This window comes from Xiphophorus maculatus, chromosome 3 (assembly GCF_002775205.1).
Source record: "Xiphophorus maculatus strain JP 163 A chromosome 3, X_maculatus-5.0-male, whole genome shotgun sequence".
NCBI classification, from domain to species: Eukaryota; Metazoa; Chordata; class Actinopteri; order Cyprinodontiformes; family Poeciliidae; genus Xiphophorus; species Xiphophorus maculatus.
The window spans coordinates 30,465,798-30,481,961 of NC_036445.1; the positions used below are offsets into that span (position 1 = coordinate 30,465,798).

Consider the following 16,164-nt stretch of genomic DNA (forward strand, 5'->3'; position numbering starts at 1 on the left):
AGGTGGCATTCTATCACAGTCCCACGTTGGAATTCACTGATCTCCTGAGAGCGAGCCATCCTTTCATATGTTTGTAAAAACAGTCTGTATGATTAGGTGCTTAATTTTATTCAGCTGTGGCCATGGAAGTGACTGGAACACCCGATTCTGAAAATTTGGATGGGTGAGCAAAAGCTTTTGTCAATATACTGTATGAGGTTAACATGGAGACTTATGTTTTACTCCAGGGTTTTACTTATAAGAGTGACTTTCTTTGTGTTTGTCTTTAGTTTTGTATCATCTAATTAAGACTTGTTCAAATGTCAAGAAGAGTAAGTGAAGCACATCAGGGCCATGTTGACTTTTCAAACGAACATGATGATGATGTTTAACTGTAAAAGATTAGCTCAACTGCAGGAGGAATCCAGAGATAGTTGCTTCTTTTGGAGGGAGTCCAAAACAATGTGTGTGAATGCCAACAATCCTGCTGACTGGAGCGCAGCTAATAGATACTTTTTCTTTCCAAAACTAATCTCTCGATCTGTAAGAAGAAACTGCAGCAGCTCATTGTTAAGTAGTTTAAGATTATGTCAAGATTAAGAGCACAGCTTCTACAGACACTGCAGAATTACTGTAAAGTTACATTACTGTACAGTAATTCTGAGGGACTTTGAATATTTCTCGTCTTTATGCTTAAGAATATTTTTCCTTTACATTATGAAATGTTTTAAGCTTAATAACAAGTCTAAAGGTAAAACTTGGAAAACATATGGAGATAAATAAGATATAAAAAATGCAAAGGAGAAGCTAGAGAGAGGAAAATATATTTAACAATAATGTAGAAAAAATACAACATTTTAAGTCATTTTTAAATTAAATCTAAAATAAATCCCACAGTGAAGAAAAAAAGCTAATAAATGATTATGATTGTAAATATTAGTGTCTCCATGCTGACCACTGAAAACTGAAAAAGATTTATTTTTGCCATGACAAGGTTTTATAAAATAATTGAAATTGCTGCACTTTGCCTTCCAGAAAAAGATGGGATTTTGACGTAGTTAGTGATTTGATCTGTATTAAAGTGTTATTTGAAGAAGGAACCCACAAATAACACTTTAAAACAAAACAAATCATGTCCTGAGGAGTTGTCAAAGTGCAAAAGAAGAATTTCATATTAGTCATTCATGTTAATGTGAACTGTTCACATAGTATAAACAAATCCTACGGAACATCTCAAAATGTTTTTTGCCAAAAATGTCACCGCTTACCCAGTCTTTCATCTTGAAGGTTTGACTTTCAAGAGACTTTGTAAAACAGGAAGTTCAATTTAGAAGGGGGATAAGATGATTGGTCAATGTTCAGTTGAGTTGCAGTGATTGGTCAGATTTGCAGAAAAGTTGCGATGGCAGGTCTTGCAAAATTTGTGAAAGATTAATTAAATTATTAGATATTTCTGTGTTTTCAGCAGCTCTGGTTTGACCCAAAGCGGTGCGTCCCATCTCCATGCATGCTTCACACCAATTGGCTGATGAAGAGCAGACAGCAGAGCAGCACCACCGCTCTCTCTCGCCCCTCCCCCCCCTACACACACACACACACACACACACATGCGCACACTCATGCATTGTACATCAGGCGCTTCACATGATCCCTCTCTGTCAGTGTGACTGGAAAAGGAGCGGGAGAAGAGTGTGGATGTGATGGAATTCCTGGAGAAAAGGGAGGGTAGGCGTGCAGGGGTGTGTGTGTCTGTGTGTTGTGTGTCTGTGTGTGAGGAGTACTACTCCTACATATTCCCATCCAGACAGAGCTACGTTTCCATGTGGGAGGAGTTACAAGAACAATGATGAGTTCTCGTCTCTTCCCCCTCGTGCTCGGTGTGTGTGTAAGACATCACGTGTGTGTGTGTATCCGTGAAAGTGTGTGTTTAAAGAGCAGCAGACTGTCACATGCAGCAGAGGAAGTGGAAGGTAAGCCCCTTTTTTTCTTGTCTTTGTCTCCAGATTCCTTTACTCAGATGTTGTATGGAACAGATTTCAGTTTTGGTCAGCCAGATGTTTGAACGTTGGGGTCTGCGCTCGTTCTTCTTTGTCCGCTAATCTTTCATCCACTTTAAGCACTTTCGCTGTCAGGACGGCTGATCGGGATTGAGTACATTTAAACGATGAAGGGTTGGTTGTAACTCCATCATCCACACCTACTGTTCATGTGTCGCTGTGATGAGTGTGTGTATGTCGGCTGTGGGCTGCAACAAGCCCCTCTGAGATGATGTATCCTCGGTCCCTATTTGTCAAACTGCTCCCCGAGGATACACCTTCCATTTTTCATTGTCTTCCCACGCTTGTCTCTCTCTCTCTCTCTCTCACCGCCCCCCCCCCCCCCCCCCCACACACACACACACGCAGACACACACACCTTCACTCACACAAGAGCAATACTGGGAGGTAAACTTTCTATTAGAATGCATTGCCGGCTAACATCTGGTCCTGGGTGAGTGCTGGGGGCTGTCAGATGGGCTGAAATGGAAAGGTGATCGGGGGGGGGGGGGGCTGTCAGGGACAGACTCATGGAGAAGAGGTGAACATGCCTGAAAAAGAGCAGAAACTAACAGAAAGGAACAGAGTGTCAGGAGGAGGAGAGACAGTCGGTGTGGAATATTTTCACACGCCTGGTTGCCCCCCCACCCCCACCCCCACCCTGGCTGTGTGGACAGGCAGGCGGAGCGGCCCTTTGTTTGACACATAGCTGCACACAAAGGCATCCACACTTTACTAGGGCAAAGACACACACACACAAATGCTGCCTCTCATCAGGACCACTTGTGATTGGCTGCAGCTACACTTCATGCCTGTGCTACAGAGCAGTGCTGGAGTAAAACAAAGCCTTTTGGTTAAATTGCATCTTTCGCTGCGTGTGTGCCCAGAGGAAGGAAAGTCTTTGGTCCTACATGTTAGGAGCAGATAAGATGAAGCAGCGTTCAGCAGCAGCTGTGAGAGACCTTTGTTCCTGCTCAGACAAAAGGGAACATGTTGACTCTAGAAAGCACATTGGCTCACTTTGAGATTGCTCATCCTGAGGCAGTGTGACTCGACTGTCGCTGGAATATTTTCCCAGACGCGACGTGATTCATTAGGCTGAGCGCACACACACACACGCATCAGCAGAGATTTTGATTTTGTTCCGGTGTTGTGCTCTGAAATCCGACCTGAAGGGAACGCCGTGAGTGGGAAAAGAAAGGTTTGCCTCATATGAATTCTTGAATTTTTGAACCTATGCAGAGCTCTGTTTAGTGCAGGAGCAGTCTTCAGACAGGACTGAGTGTTTCTGATGTGATCATTCAGAGCTTAAATACAGGGTACAGTGTGAGTGTGAGGGAGAGTGACAGCTGGATCTTGTGCTGAAATAACAAAATGATCAACTTTAAATATCTGTGCTTCTAACAGAACGGAGCGTGTCTCCAATTCCAGGAAACATGAATCTCTTTGTTTCTTCAGTTTCCTCTTTGTTAGAATCCAGGAGCTGTTCCCTGTTTTACATTCTACGCTGGGCTGGAGTTGCCACTAAAAAGATCTTATATTGACTTGTATCACATTCTTTTCAGTGACTTTGTAATTACTGATATATTTATGCATAATGTGTTATTTGTTTCTGTGGTTTGTCTTTTTTTTAAAAAGTTTTTTCTCTCTTTCAGCAGGTTTAGAGGCAGACTTGTATTCTCGCTATCCTTCTTTCTCTCCTCTACTCTTATTCCCCTCTTTCCCTTTAAAAATGTTTCTCCACCTTTCACCCTTTCTTTTCTTAAAGCCATTTTTATCAAAGTTTTAGATATATTTCAAGTGGAGCGTCATATCGAATGCCGTAATGTTCCACTTGTGAAAATAAATTTGTTGAGCCTCACTTGACACTCAGACACACTCGCCACACTGGCTGCATTCCCATTGCAAAAGTCTGCAAAACTTTTTAAATATTCTGCTAATGTCAGAGGAAACATTGGCATCTTATTCATGTGTTGGAGCGACAAGGCCCGCCTATGGAGGAAGCATTTTGGGGAAGTAGTTCCCGATTTTACAGAAGAGTTATGGATTCAACATGTTCGAATGACAAACTTGACATTTAATGAGCCCACAAATAAGCGTGTTGCTGCTGTGTTCAAACTGGCATGATACAAAAAAAATAGTGATTCCACTGCAGTTTTGCAAAATCCATCTGTTTCTATACAGCTGAAAATGTTTTATTGAAAAAGTTGTTTTTTTTAAATTGCATTTTTCCCATAAAGCAAATTTATTTGCTTTATTTTGCTAATTTAAATTAAAATTAAATTACGCAATAGTATGGAGTAGCAGTAGCAGTAGCAACCATATGTTGCTACTGCTGGACTAGAAATGTTAAAAATACAAGAGATTCCAGAAGCTACTTTCAATAGCCACACCTGAACTTTTTTTTAAAAAAATTTAAATTTAAAGGAAAAATACAGTTCACATCACAAGTCAATATTATGTAGTTCTGGTGTTTCACACCATCAACACAAAACAGAGTCAGAAAGCTGACCACAGCTTCACCATTTCTCTCTTCATTATTGCTATTGTGATAACTGCTGATGAGTCTTGGTGGAGGAGTTTTGACTTCCTCTGCTTCTCAGATTCGGATCATTGCCCTATTCCAGAACCTAAGCGAGGTTGAGCTTAGGGTCCCAAACCAATAGTGGAAAATTCTCCTTCAGATTTTTCTGCTAGAGAATGAGTGAGGCGGCCCCAAGCCATCACACTAGCACCACCACGTTTCGCTGTTTTATGTTCAAGCTAAGAGTAGCTGAACTGAAACGTTTAGTTGTGAACACAAAAAGCAAGGACAGAAGAAATTCTTAACAGTGCTTATAATTTCTCACAGTGCTGTATTTCAGTTGGATTTTTTTTTTTAAATTCCAGTTACAAAGTTTCTGTGGGAATGTGTGGTTGACAGATTCACACTTTAAGTCGCATAGCAAGGAATTTAGGGCAGTGCTGGGCAAAAAGAGACACGGCTGACTCTGAAATGTCATCATTTTCCAATCTGCCACAGAAAGCAGGACCACAGCACTCTGAGAGGAGCAATGTTTAAAACAGTTCCTGGCACTGAGCTGACAAAATACTGCACAGATGTAGGGCTCGCAGGATTGGTGGTTATGCAAATAAATCTAATAAGGACAGACAATGCTTCATTCCTGAGCTATAGAGAGCATGTTACTGTGCACATAAGGAAGCCCCAGTCTTGCACTTTTCACTATGCAAGTTATTACCACAGAGCCTAATCCAGCACACTGCGCAGAGCTACTTAGAGATAGGAGGAAGTGTGAGTCTGGAGGCGAGGGAGAGGGAGAGGTGAGGCTTTAATTCCAGCTGAGGATGGCAGGTGTGTTAAAACCTGATAAAACGCAACATTAGCTGAGTGACAGACTTTGCTAGTGGCTTTTATCAGAGGATGTGTGTGTGTGTGTGTGTGTGTGTGGGGGGGTGTGCTTGCGGGTTTGTGATAAAAAGGTGTGGGGATGTGCATGTGTGTGCATTTGGTCTTGGCAGGCCATCTTCCCCCCATTGTTTTCTGTCTTTCTCTGCTGGCCTTGTTTGCTGGAGCTGAGAGGAGAGCAGTGGTGAACCAGATGCAGCTTCCACTGAGAACATCAGCAGAACCTGCTCTCTAAAAACGGGGCGAAGAAAAGAAAATCACAAATTAATTTCTTCACCCTCCTGGATTACGGCTCCAGCAGCGCTGACTAGAACATTTAGAAGTTTAGAGACACTCGCTTAACCAATACCATCAGTATTTTTTTGCAGCACTAAGACTTTTTCATGGAGGTCAGTTGGTGTGGTGTACTTTGGTCATTAGATGACCCGTTTCAGCTGGTTTCTTGGCACTCTGTCTGACTGTACGTCCTTTTCTTAATGCGTTCAATACGTTTTCACTCTATCATTCAACTTCATTGCATATTATTTAATTTATGAACCACTTTCTTTTTTTGGGATTTGGGGATTTTTTTTCAATTGTCATATTTTTCAGGGTCTTGAACTGCATTCAAATTCTTATTTTATTTGTGTTGTGTTATTTGAGATCATGTCATATTATTGAAACAATATTTAAGTTTTTTAAATTTTATTTTTAAAGTGTTTTTTTTTGGGCTCTCATGGCCTTTATTTGACAGTGGTCAGACAGGAAGGGGGTTGTGAAACTCAGGTGTGATGTTTCACACCTGAGTATGCTCCATTAACCTCCTTCTGAGGTTAATGGAGCTGATCACATGACCATGTTGGTTTGATTGTTCAACAGTGCTGCTCACAGTCGATTAGTGCCACCATAATTATTAACTGAAATACTGAGGACTGCTGTATTAATCACCTTATTGGTCAGTTAATCAAACTTTATTCTTGTGTTCAATAGGCCAAAGGAAGAGAATCTTCATCGGCGCAGACAGAGAGTTTGCATACTGCTCTATTAGGTTGTGTTGTAGCAATGGCACATAAGTTGCTATGTTTATTCAATGGAATTTGGATCAAACACTCAGTGAGGACCTGGACCTGTTGGAGATCAGATGACATGTCGGAGCAAACTGAGGCTCTTTAGGCTCCAGAAACGATGTCAAACTGAGCAGAGGTTTAACACATAAACATCATAACTAGGCTGGTTAAACCTGTTTAATGGGTTTTAACAGAGGGATGCATAGAACAGACTGACAGTAAGGATATAAAGGTCATGCTGTTGCTTAGGCTGCAGGCTACTATCAACAGGCTACTGTTGATTATTTTCTATCAATAATTCAAGACCATTTTTACATTCTCTCTGTTGTTGTTTTTTCTTATTGTTTTAAACTAATAATAACCATAGTTGACATTTTAAGTGGCAGAGATTTAAAATACACGATCAGCTTTACTTTTATTTTTTTCTATCTCTACAAAAAATCTGCTTAGTATGTTTAAGAGCAGAAATGGCTCTTTAGATTGTAATGGCTGCTAATGCCTGTGCTACATTATTAACTAGGTTAAGAAGCATTGCTGTAACATTTTCTTACTGCTGAGTGTCTTCTTACACCGGAGAAAGTAAAGGTAAAGATAAGGCTAGAGTTTGAATTAAGCCACATACATAAATTTAAGTCATCCCGTCTTTCTAATAAGGACAGAAACATGAAGTTGTATCAGTGTGGCTTGATCCGCCTCAGTCAGGTAGCTTCAGCAGAGAGGCGAGGACATGCTTCCTTCACTGCTGAGGGATTTGTGAGCGGACCCCAGGAGCCTCCATTCTTATTTAGGCCTGCCCTCATTTTTTATCCTCGTTTCTCCTGAAGGAGGTGAGGCTGCAAAGCGCAGCATTCACCATGAAGCCAGCACACATCCATGTGAACATAACGCACCTCTACCTGCTGTGTATCCGGCCTCATTTTATACTACACTCCTGATGGATGGTACTTTAAATGCTTTTGCTCAGGCGACATAGGAATATTGTGTCATTTTTGAAACTATGACACATGAGCATGAATTTATATTCAGTTTTAGCTTGATGCGACATTTTCAATGAAACCATGTCAATTAGATAAAAACATTATTAGCTGTATATATTTCCATTGGCCTAATTAGAATTTTTTTTATTTATTGACTGTCAATATTTTCAACATTACAAACATAGTGTTTTCCTGATATTGTGCACTAATATTAACACACAAATCAGTCCAAGCCCATAAAGTATGAGTAAACTGTTGTCATTGTGCCATGAGGAGCTGCTCCGGCCTGCTAATGTGTGACAGGTCACATGATCGCTGTGTGACTTCCATCCATCACTGGGAACAAACAGACACAACTCAACTGAAAATGATCTGTTAAAAACTCACAGCAGAAAAAGTGAAGAGAGTGTAAATTATGATCAGACTTTTCCATGAACCTTTATGGGGATTTAGTTTTATGAAGATATCTGCAACAAGGTTTAATTTAGGTCCAAGCTAATGCATTTCAATGGAAACAAAACCAAGTTCAGTCCAGGATATTACTGACAATAGTCCAGCTGTGTGTAACCCTTATGCAGCTTATTCAGCAGCATGCAGGAGAAAAGAGGCAACTAGGCAAAGAGTGGGAAAAATATGTTGCCATTTTATTTTTAGCAGAACTAGAGACAGGGAGGGAGACGATCCGCTCCAACAGGCTGAAGAATGGTCGGGTTACTGATGGTTAGCATGAAGGAAAATCTCAGCTTTCTATCAGTATTCTATGAGCTGTTGAATTTAAAATATGGTTTGAGTCCTGAACTGATTGCCATTCCTGCATCTTTAAACAGTAACAACATGTGAGTTTTTCCTGTACGGACGCAGGTCCTCCTGACGCTCCCGCTGATAACCGTCTCCTCTCCCAAGAAAAACAGGCTGATTTCATCCGGCCCCCTCCAGCATTCAGCTGCTGAACCCTCCCTGTCTTTGCTATCTCTGATTCAGAGCAGCGGCTGCTTCGTCCCCGAGCTAATCAATGCTGATCATCATAGAGGCATGATTAATGAGCTTATTATCAACGCAGAGCGGACCTCATCAGCGCCTCAGAGAGAGACAGAGGCAGCGCAGACAGACAACACTCACACATATTAAGCACACATGTCAAACATTATTACAACATATAAATCTGTCATATTTCTCAAAACCTCTGGATATATAAATGTCAGTCCAGTATTTGAGAGGCAGATTATTTTCCTTATATGGAATGGATGACATAAAGTAAGATCCTGTATACTTCAAAAATATGCAGTTGAACTTTATACACATTTCAATACAACAGATGTAATTTAATAGAGTAAGTAGTATATAGTCATATTTGGTGTATTATGGATAGGAATATAAAAGCTTTTACTTCATCCTATTCCCTTTGAACCACTCAGTGTTTTTTCTCTGTCAATATGTGTACATGTTACTTTTTTAACTCCATTTGTTTAAATAAATAAAAAATTAAATTAAATGAATGACTGACATCTGTTCTGATCCCACAGGTCAGCTGTCAGCCGTAAGGACTGAAGTCAGCTGAGCGGTAAGAAAACTGCTCTTCCTGTTTCCTGCCTACTGAAACACACCATCCTGCTGTGGTTTAATGAAATTGCAGCCATACATGAACTGGTATGATGGCCTGTTTCACGCTCAGAAGTTAAAAATTGCAGGTTTCAGGTTGAATACAAGCCAACTGCAGCGCTTTGTGAATTCTGACTTGGAAAGTCGGATGTTTCTGTAACAACCCCAGTTTTTGGGTAAGACACTAGAACCCCCTCCTCGCCTGCTGGTGGTCCGACGGCCTGGTGGCGCCGGTGCATGGCAGCCTGGCCTCTGTCAGACTGATCCAGGATGGCTGTGGCTACTGTCCAGTAGCTTACCACTATCAGTGTGTGTATGGATGAATGACTGAATGCAGTGTGAAGCGCTTTGAGGTTCTCTGGTGCAGATGAAGTGCTATACAAGGACAGACCATATCTGTAGTGCAGCCAGAGGGTCAGAAGGAAGAGGGGAGTTCTTTTGTGGATCTTAGGTGGGGGTGAAGAGTTGTGAGGTGTGAATGGATGTTTTCTAACCTGGTGAAGTCCAGCCTCTTGTTCTACGCTTTGCTTTGTCCGGAAGGTCTGGACCCTCGGATGTTGAGAAACGATGGCTGGCTGGAGGCCTGGACTGTGTTGAAGTTTGAAACAACTGGATCTAGTTCTCCAGTTCAGTCTGTAGACTCTGTAGCTGTGGTCCAGTGCTCTTTCTGGACCACTGCCTGGGGCTGCCTGGTGCCTGGGAGTTGCTCTCTGGTGAAACTAACATGAGAATAGCAACAAGGTACATTTGAAATGCAGAAAAACACAAAGTAGGAGTAAACGTAATGGTATTTACAGTTTTCAAATTAACACAAGCTGTTGAGCCAGTTTATCAGTCATGTTTATCAGTTTTCAACCTTCCTTCCTTCAAGCCACTGAAAACATTATTACATTATAATCTTTTAATTTAGCTGAAGGTGATGAGCAAATAACTGTAAAAACTGAATGATTTACTTCCTTTGAACTGATGAATCATCTCCTCCCCCAAAGTTGGAACAAAGCAGGATGGAGGTAGCTACTTTTTACAGGACAAAGTAAATGAACAGGGATTGAAATAGGCCAGTAGATTGACTTTATTCAGAAGAATGGACAGGAGAAGATGATGAAAAGACTTGGTCTTCGCCATAAGACTTGGTCTTATGGCTCAGCTGCCTCCCATATTTGTTCTTGTTCAGAAATTTGTCTTTAAAGCAAAAATCATGCAATAGAAGAATAAAGTACTTTTAGTCAATTCGCAAGAACAGGAAAGCCTAACCTTTCAAAGATGCTGTGGTTTTATTACCAAGTTACAATATGAAGAATCCTCCGACTGTTTCTTAAGGTTTTCATAGTTATTACATTATGAAAAAATATAGATGTAGCAAACCTCCAGGGGTCTACCTACCATCCACAAGATGGGGCCAGACAGTCAGTTATATAGGAACTGTTTTAGTTGACCCAGTGTGGTAGTAGTTAAAATAATTCATAAATGCTTAGACAAGCAAATAACAAAAATACACAACTGTAAGTTTAAACCTAAAACCTTTCAAAGATAATTTAATCTTTGTTTTATCTTGGATGTTTTGGCTATAGAAACCCAAATCTAGCAATTCTAGTAGAATTGCTAGATTTAAGGAATCCAACCATATTTTAGTGTAACTGTGCAAATCGTCCGCTGTCAGTTGATTCAAATACTGCATGTCTCTAAAACAGTCATTTCCTCAATGACCCACCTTGTGATTTACATCTGGAACCAACCAGATATCAGCCTGAAATCCAAAATAACAGGACGTTTCTAGATAAAAGTAACTTTTAAATATGAAAAAAAAGTTTGAAAATTGTACAAAATAATAGCATTGAATACCTGATTACAATTTTGCTAGTATGACTTGGTAAATATCTGAGGCAGTGTGGACAGAGCCTAAGTTAAATACATTTAGAATGTCCCAAGTACAGTTGTCCAAATAAGCAATATTTAGATATGAATGGTTTTTAAGATTTCTTTTTTTACATAGAAAACATAATCATCAACTGAGATCTTTTTAATTTCCCCAAGCTAATTTAAGGCCAACATATGATGCATTTCAGCTAAATGTGTTGTATGTTATTGTTTTTACTTCACTAATTCATCACAGTTGTCTCTTTTGGGGCTGATTGTCCAGCTTGATTGTGATTGGCTCAGATGCCCTTTAATCTCCATATAGACACATTGTCAGATATCTGCAATAAGCCGAAGGTGGCATGTAAATGAAGCAAGTCATATTACAACCTTTTAGCATTTTTGGAGTACTGCTTATTCTACTTTGTAGTTTTTCAGAACCAGGCACTTATTTTATTTTATTTACCCCTCTCATTTTTTACATTGTTGTTGTTCTCACTACTTGAATAGACTTTGCAAAAACAAAGTCATGGTGCAATTATAAAGCTTCAGATTGGGAAATGGGAACATTATCTGCTGCAAATCAAAGTAAGTTTCCACATTCTGTCGTGAGAATCAGCTGTAAAGAAAGACAGACTCTTAATAATAAGGTTTGGTTAAATAAAGTTGATGCAATGGAAGGACGAACTGCTGCAGCATCAGCTGCTCACAGGAAGTCTTGAGCTGTCACTCTCGTTGTTTAGCAAATTATAGTACATTGTTGCATTCCTTTCTTCTTTCTGCTCACACGCCTGCACACTGGTGTGTCTCGTGGGAGCCTGGCAGACGTCCTGCACACTGAGGAAGCTGTCAGTGGCACTGTACAGCTCTCTGAAGCAACCTCTGTTTCCCTACAAGCAATTCCACATTTCCTCTTACTCCTGAATACTTTTTACTTTGCAAAAAAAAAAAAAAAATTGTCATCTTGAACTCTCCTACAAACCCGTCTATAAAAATGGTGAGATGAGGCTCTTTGTCTGAAAATCTGAAAAACGGTTGCCATGGATATTATAGGATTTCTCGAACATGCATGAAATAATCAAGACAACAGTCCAGGTATGTTTTTGATGAGGGAATAACATTATAACCTGTTGCAAAACTCCAAAACAATGATTCTATGTAATATGGCTTTTTTAATGAACTGATCACAATCTGATTTCATTTTTCTATCAGTGCTAAAGTAGGATTCATATGGAGAACTTTCTTTGTGCTTTCCTTATTACAGAGGTTATGGTAGAGATAGTCACCAGACCTAATGAGTGTTTATGACGGTGTAACATGTTGTGCGTTTCCTCTGGAGGTAATTGGGTGAAGCAACAACCTAACAGGAGCCGGTCATTTGGCAGCTCTGGCTCTGTGGATGACAGCTCAATGTGCTGCTGGTGCAAACAGAGGAAGATGGTGGGAGAGGAAGCGAGGATGATGGCCCCCTACAGAGCATGACATGACATGTTTGTGTATTTGTGTGCACAAGACATCTGCGTCTTCCTTTTTTTTATTCTTTGCTTCATTCTTCCTCCACCTCTTCAACTCTCTCTCCTCCATCTTGCTCCCTCATGCCTGCCTGCCTCCCTGCGTGGCTCCCTCCGTCCTCCCGGCTGTCGGAGGGGACAGCAGCTGCTTCGGAGCAGCTGTGGCACACCAGGCCTGTCAAACTTCCATTGTACAGTCCTTGTATTTTTGGTGCCACTCTCTGCAGCTGCAAAATAACATCCAGTATCATGGAACGAGCTTCGCCCTGCTGCTGTCTGAAAGGCCGCTGGGCCACATGGTGCCTGGGAGGTCCAGGCAGCGCCGGCCGGAACGCTGCAGCGCTCTGTCAGCGCCTTGCTCCCGAACAAATCCTGAGAGGAAAAAAGAACAAGAGGAAGATTATGAATGGCAGCAGCTAAATAAGCGGTCGGAGACTCCAACGAGCAAAGGTTAAAAAAATTCAGTTCAATTCACAACACATCGTCTCTCAAAGCAAGACTAATTCAACTATTTATTCCCGATGATGTCATTGGGAAAATGAATCAAAAATGTGAGTTGAACTCTGAAAATCAAAGGGCTCCTTACCAGATTGTTGGCAAACTTGATGGCATGCTGAAGATGTGGTTCAGTAGTTTGATTGGAGCAGAAATGCAGCAAGGCTACGTTCACACAGCAGGTCTTAATGCTCACTTCCCAGTTTTTGCGGAAATCCAATTTATGCTTTATTTTGTTTTGCGTGGCCGTTCATAAATATGACTAATATCAGACTGCTGTGTGGATGGTTTATGATCCCAAAGTGACCTGCAGGCGCAGAAAAAAAACATAGATGTCACACATTGTTTACAGAAGTAATAAAAAATGAGTCTACGCATCAGGTTTAAAGTTTATTCAGCAATCAGAGCTGACAGGATTGTTTAATTCATAACAGGATGATGGAAGTAATAAAAAGAAAAGACGACTAGTAGTGATGGCCTTCAGTGAATCATTGGCTGCATGCAGCTTCTGTCTGTTTGGGTGTGTAGTCAGAGCCAAAAGTGGTGGACTGTGATGGGATGCTGTCCACTGACACACACTTCTTTCATAATTTCATATTTATAACTTTCAGCCATTGTTTACATCCAGATTCACCACGTCTGAATTCTTCAGGTGCAAAATCATTAACTGAGTGACATAAAAGTCTGATGAAACATGATGTGACCGTTCAGACAACAGGCGCTTTGAAAACAATCAAATATGTATCTGATTTAGTTCCACATACAGAAGTGGCAAAATCGGATTTTTTTGCAGGGTGAAAAGTTTGGAACTGGGCCTTTCAGACTACGATGGAAAATTTGGATATACCCACTGTGTGTCCTGGTGTCAGTAGCTCTGGAGGGCTGTAGGTGGCGACCCCTCTCCTATAAAAACTGTAATTTTTTTCTTCCATTTCCTGTCTTTTCCAGATCTAGTCCTCCAGGGTCTTTCGTTCTTGTTCATGAAATATTTCTCTGATTTCCTCTCACGGTCCGGCTGAGTGGGTTAAAACTTGTTCTTGCGTTGGCCTGTGATGGACCGTGGACGGACAGGTAACCGGTTCAGGGTGTACACCACCTCTGCATCATGATAGACAGGTGGCAGCATTAACAGTTTCATGGTGGTCCTTCAGGGCAGCGAGTTTTGGACAGATAACAGTGAGGGACATCAGGCTATGACAAACGTAAGCATATGCTGGATCCACTCCTTGCTGTCACAGATTTCCTGGGGTTGTTGGATTTCTTCTCGTGTGTGTGTGTGTGTATGTGTGTGTGTTCTGCTCATGTTGCTCCAGTTTTCACGTGTGTCCCTCTATGCCGCAGAGACTCGGCTAGCAGCCCATGCAGAGCTGCAGATCCAGCCCAGTGCCTTCTCCTAATGAGCAGGCTGTTGTTGGCCTGCCATGGGGACCCTGCTTCAGGGCTGGCACGCCCTGCAACACTTTACAAACTAATTAAACTCCAAAGTCTCCTCTTCTGCACTAAAGTCAAGGCAGCTCTCATCTCAAAGAAAATCCAGGAGGAAAAACTTAATAGCTTTTTTTTTTCTTCTTCTTCTTCAAACTCTGTTCTATTTGACTTCAGTCGCACAACCTTCAGCTATAGAAGCGATACTTATTGCTTTCTGCAGATCCCTATAAAAGTACTCGCAGCCAGTGAACTTTTTAATATTATTTTCACTTTGCAACCCAAAGCCGCAGTGTATTCTACTATTTTACACAGCAGACACACATATAGCAGACCATAAATGTGAAGTGCAAGGAAGATCATTCGTGTTTTTCAGAATTTTTCACTCCCTTTTGGGTGAGTCTCTACATCTTTTTGCTCTGCCTATCAGATTGGTCAGCTTTTAACCTGGAGTTATCTCCATCCATCTTCCATCAACTCATGATGCTTTAATGAATGTAACTACATATTTAGGGTGATGTGCAGTGTTAATTTCCTTTCAGTTATTATTGTTACATTTTCTTCCACGTGTGCTGTGTCTCCTCTAGGCCCGGCGGCATGGGTGGGCATTGGGGGCATTGCCCACCCACGGAGTCAGCCGTGCCCCCCCTGGACTGGAAGCTGTTTGTTGTTTTTACCTCAGAGTGGCCAACTCTCTGTTATTTCTATATAGATTTGACACAGTAGGGGCTTCCGCACGTCCTATATCAGCGCCTTCCGTCACTTTTTTCAGTCATTTAAACTGTTTAATGTTGTTAACACCGTTGTGACCTGTTTTTCCGAGCCGCCTTTAAACGCAACATGAGCGCTACGACGCTCGCGCTGGGTTTACACCTGTGCGGCAGGAGACCTGCTGCTGCTGTGCACAGCTGCGCAGGTGTGTGTTAGAATTATGGCAGCAAAACGCAAAGAACTTTGCACAGTTTTTTCCCCAAACTAACCGACTGAGTTGAGTAATGCTGGTGGATGGAGGTAATGTTAGCCAAATGATGACTAGCTAATACAAATACAGCACCTTAAGCTTGTTAACTAGTAGCCTGTAGACTACTGATGTTGTTCATGTTCAAAAGTGTGTAGTACTTGTTACATTGAGTAACTTTTTTAGAAAAAATTTACTTATATGAGTAGTTTTACTGCACTGTACCTTTTTCTTTTACTTGAGTAATATTACTATTGCTATGTATTCATTTTGCCTCCCAACCGACCCCCCACCCCCATAATAAGCTGTGCAAATGATCTAATCGTCTGTTGATTTGCAGCAATCCACATTAAAAGCAGATATAGAGGGCCCCAAAATCAAATTTCGCTTTGTCCCCATTGAGGCTTGGGCCGGCAGCCCTGATGCTAACATCTCCACAAAACGTATTAAAGATTGTGATTGTAACATGTGTTACATACAGATGCTGATTTTCCTGTAAAATGTATAGAACAGGTAGGAGTGATTAAGATGTAGCAGAAACAAATTTCATATGGTTCTTGTGGATTTGACGTTTTCCTTATTGGTAATAAAAAGACAGCTCTGTACTTGAAATTTGTTACGTATGGCTTATTTATTATGAAATAAAAACAGAGCCTGTCTTGAAGGAATGATAGTTGGGGTCTGTCTATATGCTGGAACTCTTTGGTCTCAGGAGTGACGGAGCGGTAAACGTGCTGGATTCCACCCTAGCAGTCGAAACATGATTTGAGTAATTTATTTTATTTTTTATTTTTTTTGGCTCTAGTGGCCTTTATTTGAAAGTGCTCAGAAAGGAAAGTCAGGTAAAGAGAAACAGGGAAAGGTCACCAGGCCGG

General features: G+C 41.1%; 1 long non-coding RNA gene across 1 annotated transcript in view; it reads left to right on the plus strand.

Moving 5' to 3' along the window:
* Positions 1-16,164, plus strand: part of LOC111608196 — a 28,715-nt gene that overhangs the window by 6,167 nt on the left and 6,384 nt on the right. The window contains exon 2 of the long non-coding RNA XR_002752587.1: positions 8,968-9,005. This is a non-coding gene — a long non-coding RNA (uncharacterized LOC111608196). The remainder of the gene's footprint in view (positions 1-8,967; positions 9,006-16,164) is intronic.